Source organism: Suncus etruscus, assembly GCF_024139225.1.
Source record: "Suncus etruscus isolate mSunEtr1 chromosome 15 unlocalized genomic scaffold, mSunEtr1.pri.cur SUPER_15_unloc_1, whole genome shotgun sequence".
Classification (NCBI taxonomy): Eukaryota; Metazoa; Chordata; class Mammalia; order Eulipotyphla; family Soricidae; genus Suncus; species Suncus etruscus.
The window spans coordinates 626,134-631,290 of NW_026060286.1; the positions used below are offsets into that span (position 1 = coordinate 626,134).

The following is a 5,157-nucleotide window of genomic DNA, read 5'->3' on the forward strand; positions in this document are numbered from 1 at the left end:
ATATAGTACATTGGTATTGAATGGAACTAATTTCATAGAAATACAGAAGATTTTAGAAACTATAGGGTTTTTAATTTTTGTTTGGGTTTTTGGTTTTTGGCTCTGCACTCAGAAACTACTCCTAGCAGGCTCAGGTTGCCGAATATTGAACCCAGTTTGTGCAAGGCAAGTGCCCTACCTGTATGCTATTGCTCTTTAGCCCAGGTTATTTTTTTAAGCAAGAGGTAGAAGATCTGAGACAAAAAAAAAGAGAGAAAAAAAACTCAGCAGTCAGTAAAAAGCCATTTTGAAAATGAGATGTAAAAATAATTTTGTTTTATTTTATTTTATTCCATCTAATTTTATTTCTATAACTACAGTACTGGCAGACATTTGCTGCCACAAAAAATACTTAATTTTTTTTCTTCATTTAAATTTGATGAGTGAATATTTCTTCCTAAATAGCAATTAAGTTCTTAGGACACTTTATTTTTTTTTTAATTTTTAATTTTTAATTCTGAGAACAAAGATGCAAAGAAAGAGGACAAGGTAAAGTTACAGTGGAAGAACAATCACCCATAACATAATTCTCAGAAGTCCCCTTGCTGATATCTTAACTTTGAAATTTCAGCCAAAGAACATTAAGATAAATAAGACAGAATCCATGTACAATTACTTTGTCCCTCAAGTCCCCAGATTGTAACACATTATAATATTTCTTAACAGCACACAAGGCACTCTAAAGCCATAAAACTTACATAACTCCTTAAACATTACAGGCATAGTATTTTTCTACATTTCCATGTACATGCATATTAGCTTATGTTAACCTCAAATTTTAAGTGGGTGCTTTTTAAGGATTAGAGTCAAAGGAGCACAGTAAAAATGGTGTTAGAGTGGCAATTGTTGTTTGCATAGGCCCACCAAAATATGAGGGACATCAAAAGGAATAACCTTGGCCTAAATACAAAGAGACCAGACCCCTGAAGTCTCCTGGCACAAGACCAACTCTAGGCTCCAGGCAAGCTAGATCGTCCAATCCAAGACATTGTCTGTAGTGCCAACACACTTTTATTTTTCACACAGTCTCTGTTGTTGGTATCATGTTTCTGTATTAAAGATCCTGGAATCTGCATATCCTACATTGAAGTCAGGATGTGGAGCGTCCTCTCCTTTCACCTCACAATCAAAGGGCAATGCAGGGAGCCCTGCTTAGGACACTTTAATCTACTTTGTAATAAATGACTATATCATAAGGCATATCTTAAATTTTAATTTGTATGTGCTTTGACAATGCTGTAAGATAAATAAATAAAATAAATGACACATGTCATTTCAATATCCGTGAGTGTCTATTTATGTAATACTTTTTAAAACGAATAAATGTAAAATTCTGACCAAAGGAATAGACCTTGGATAAACTGGATTGAGCAGTGGTAGATTCACTGTAATTCCTTTTAGTGGGAGACACATCAGTGATGGGGTCTACAGGCTGTTTAATATAGTGATGAGGAACTGAAAGGGAGCTTCTGGCTTGCTGCTAAATCCCCAATGCTCTGATGGGGGTGGTTGAGAGTCAAAGAACTTGATCTTGGGGGTTTTAATTCATTTATACTCTGATCTACATGTTGTCCACATCTGAGCAGAACCGATACTTATGCTGAAGTTATTTGTGATAAGTAAACATTTAGTTACTTTATTATTTTTTTTAATATGGAACGCTTCACGAATTTGCGTGTCATCCTTGCGCAGGGGCCATGCTAATCTTCTCTGTATCGTTCCAATTTTAGTATATGTGCTGCCGAAGCAAGCACTTAGTTACTTGTTTTTATATCTAGGGTGTTGACCTGGCATGGTCTAGCTGTCATTTCACTGAAGTTGCCAACTACTAACCTTTTGTTTTCATCATCAAACTCTATATTGTTGATATTTGAAATCTGCTTTATTTTAATAATGATGAATTGAAAGAATTACTTTTAATTACACAACATGCCTATTTGCTACTTGGTAGATCATAGATACTTATTTAAGCAATCACATATAATATACTCTAGCTCACTCTCAGAAAATGAAATCTATTGCTTCTTTTTCATTGACATTAGAGCATTTACTTCCTGGCAAAGATGATTTATTTTACAGCATTGTCAATACACTTTCAAAAAAAAAGAAGAGAAAGAAAAGAAACCTTGACCTCATCTATTAGGGATGAAAGTACCGCCCCTCCCCTTTAGCCCCGCCCCAGGGTGGGAATTGTCCATCTGGCCACGCCCACTAGCTCTAACTCTAGCCAATAGGAAACCGCGCACGGAAGACTGACACTCCGACTTCTTCGGGCCTGCCCCTTTAAGAAGCCCCTGCGAGAGACAGTAAGCGGGAGGGAGGAGAGGGGGGTTTGCTTTGCTCGCTAGCGAACCGGATCGGGTTCGGTTCCGGCAGCCCATCAGGTTTCCGCGAGCCTGCCGGGAGCGATTTCTGAGAGCAGAGGCAGGAGTAAACCTGGAGCCCCGCCGAGTGTCGCCCAAAGACCCAAAAAAAAAACAAAACAAAGCAAAATCAAAGGACAAAAGATGCGCCTTTAAGAGAAAGCGGAAGTGACGTCAGGGCCCCGAAATGCGGAAGTGACTTTCGCGGGCGCCGCTTCGAGCCCGGTTTCTGCGGCGCCGCGGCCCGGAGTGGGGGCGCCGCGGCCGGGGAGCGGGGACCTCGAGGACGATTCGGAATCTCCGACTGCGACGGGCCGCGTGCGGGGGGGTCCCGCAGGGCGGGCGTTGGAGGGTTTTGTCCGCTTTCGCCCACGTGGTCGGGGCTCTGAAACCCCCCCCCCCGGCCCCCCTGGGGTGGTTTGGGCCCTGGCAAGCGCGTCTGGGCCCGAACCCGCGCTCGGCCTTGGGCTGCATCGTGGTGAGCCCGAGGCCCGGGAACCCCGAGCTCTCTTTGTTCCGAAGATTTCCACGCCGCGGCCTGCAGCCCAGGTGGGTGCCTGGGGGGACCCGGAGCGAAGGGAGTTTGGGGATGCTTTCGGGGTTTCTCCTGGCAGGCTTAGCTGTGTGCGGTGCCGGGCAATCGCCCCCCCAACTGTGCTATCCCCGGTCCCCCCCAAAAAAAAATATTTGGACACCGTGGAGGCTGATGTGGCCTTGAGCTCAGTACCTGCGCGCATCTGCGCCCCGAAATCCTCCTCGCTTTGCTTTTTAATTATTTGGTCCCTTTTGTTTGGTTAACTTGGGGCCCGCACCCAGCACTCGGTAGCTACTCAGGGAGCTGCTCTGAGTCGAACCCAGGAATTCCACCTGCAAAAACAGCCCCACAGGCCGGAGAGAGAGCACAGCGGCGTTTGCCTTGCAAGCAGCCGATCCAGGACCTAAGGTGGTTGGTTCGAATCCCGGTGTCCCCGTGCCTGCCAGGAGCTATTTCTGAGCAGACAGCCAGGAGGAACCCCTGAGCAACGCCGGGTGTGGCCCAAAAAAGCCAAAAAAGAAAAAAAAAAAAAAAGAATAAAACCCAGGGGCCAGAGAGATAGCATGGAGGTAAAACGTTTGCCTTGCATGCAGAAGGTCAGTGGTTCGAATCCCGGCATCCCATATGGTCCCCCGTGCCTGCCAGGAGCTATTTCTGAGCAGACAGCCAGGGTCACCCCTGAGCACCGCCGGGTGTGGCCCCAAAACAAACAAACAAACAAACAAACAAAAAAAGAGCCTCACTTACTACACTGTCTTCCAGATTTTCCCATTTTGCGGATGTGTGGATGGGGGAGAGGGTCCACAGGTAGGAATGCCCTGGAGTTAGTGCTGGCTTTCCTATCTCCTTCCCTCCCCATTGCTTTCTCCTTTCATTCCTCTTCACTCCACTCTTCTCTTCCCTCTTCTTCCTCCCCCCAAGCCCCCCTCTTCTCTTTCTCTCTCCCATGCTCTTCCCTTTCCCTTTCCATCTTTCACTCTCCTTTCCTCCCTGCTAACGTCTCTAAGTCCTCTCCTTTCTCTCTTCTCTCTTAACCTCTCCCACTTCTTGTTTTCTCTTGTTCATACTTTTCCTCTCTCTCTTCACATCTCCTCTCTTTCCTCTCTTGCTCTCACTCTATCCTTCCCCCGTCTAGAATTCAGGGCCACACCTGGCAGTGATGCAGGTGGAAAAGCTACGTCCTTTTTTTGGTTTTGTTTTGTTTCTTTGTGTGTTTTTTGTTTTGGGCCACACCGGTGATGCTCAGGGGTTACTCTTGGCTACGCTCTCAGAAATTGCTCCTGGGCTCTCAAAAATAGCTCCTGGCTTGGGAGATCCTGGCTTGGGGGAATTGAACTGTGGTCTCTCCTAGGTTAGCATGTGCAAGGCAAATGCCCTACCGCTGTGCCACCGCTCTGGTCCTGGAGAAGCTACTTCTGACTCTGGATAGGAATCACTTCCTGCAATGTGTGGAGGCTCAGGGCTGTCTCTCTGCCTGGTTCTTGTGGCCCCCTTCTGGATTTCCTGTCCAGAGACCTGTCTTTGAGTCAGTCCAGTGCTTCCCTCCCATCCATCCCAGGCCAGCACCTTCAACCCTGAGCTGTGATAGGAGTATCATTACCCACTCTATCACCTCAGGACACCCCAAAACTTCCTCTCCTGAGGCATGCAGAAAATTTAGGTATTCATGTTTTTCTCCCTTTTTATTTTATTCTGTTCTGGGGCCACATATAACAGTGCTTACAGCTTAGTTCTGAATCTAGGCTCTGGGGGTACGCTTGGCAGGACTGTGGGACCCTCTGCAATGCTGGAAATCGAATCTGGGTCGGCTGCTTGCAAGGCAAGAGTCTTCTTCCCTATATATAGAATTTATCTAGTGCTACTCAGATTTTATATATATATATATATATGGTTTTTGGGCCACACCTGGCAGTGCTCAGGGGTTACTCCTGGCTGTCTGCTCAGAAATAGCTCCTGGCAGGCACGGGGGACCATATGGGACACTGGGAATCAAACCAACCACCTTTGGTCCTGGATCAGCTGTTTGCAAGGCAAACACCACTGTGCTATCTCTCCGGGCCCTACTCAGTTTTTTTTTTTTTTTTTTTAAATATTTTTTAGTGTACTTTATTTCTAAAACTTGTATCACATAGTTGGCATAGTTGACTGTAATACATTTGTAATACTTTTTTTTTAAGTAAAAGCAAAGTTACTAAAAAAAGAATAGAAAGAAAAATCTAA

At 45.4% G+C, this 5,157-nt stretch overlaps 1 non-coding gene across 1 annotated transcript; it reads right to left on the reverse strand.

Moving 5' to 3' along the window:
• Positions 1-1,686: 1,686 nt before the first annotated feature.
• LOC126000458 (U6 spliceosomal RNA) lies at positions 1,687-1,793 on the reverse strand. Its single transcript, XR_007492753.1, has one exon. It is a non-coding gene; the product is annotated as a U6 spliceosomal RNA (small nuclear RNA).
• Between the last annotated feature and the right edge of the window lie 3,364 nt (positions 1,794-5,157).